Here is a 678-nt window from a genome sequence, read left to right as displayed (position 1 = left end):
GCCCTGCTGCTGCTGCTGCTGCTGCTGCAGTTGCTGCTGTGGGTGCCGCTGCTGTTGCCGCTGTTGCTGCTGTTGCTGCTGTTGCTGCTGTTGCTGCTGCTGCAGCACGCCATGGCGGTGGAGTCCTGATAGCTGCTGCGCTGGAGAGCTTTCTAGCGGGAACTTTGCTGCTGCTGCTGCTGGTGGAGCTGCTGGTGCAGCTGCTGCGTGGCTCCGCAGGCGCAGCAGCAGCAGCGAGCTGCTGCAGCGGCGGGGGCCTCAAGAAGCTGCGCGGCTGTAGGCGCAGCATGGCGAACCCCAGAGCGTACGCCGCAAACCCTAAACCCTAAACCCTAAACCCCAAACCCTAGATGGGCGTTTGGGACTGTGCGGGGCGGAGCCCTCGGGGGGATCGCCTCAGGGGGTTGGCGGGTTCGTGGGTTCCATTGGCAGGAGGAAGGGCTTCGAGTGGAGGGTTTGGGGTTGAGGGTTTGGGGTTGAGGGTTTGGGGTTGAGGGTTTGGGGCGCGGGAGGAGGAGAAAAGAAGAAAGCGCGGAGGAAGTTGGGGCTGGGCTTTCGGCGGCGCGGGCGCATGCAGGCGGGGTGTCTGTACAGCCGGGCTGGGGCTGCGTCTCGGGGCGTGTGGGGGGCACTTTTTCGCGGAAAAAGCGAAAAGAAGACGAAAAGGCGAACTCGGAG

This window comes from Eimeria tenella, genomic scaffold (genome assembly GCF_000499545.2).
Source record: "Eimeria tenella Houghton genomic scaffold, Eth_scaff1781, whole genome shotgun sequence".
Taxonomy (NCBI): domain Eukaryota; phylum Apicomplexa; class Conoidasida; order Eucoccidiorida; family Eimeriidae; genus Eimeria; species Eimeria tenella.
Note: the sequence above shows the minus strand (reverse complement) of the source record.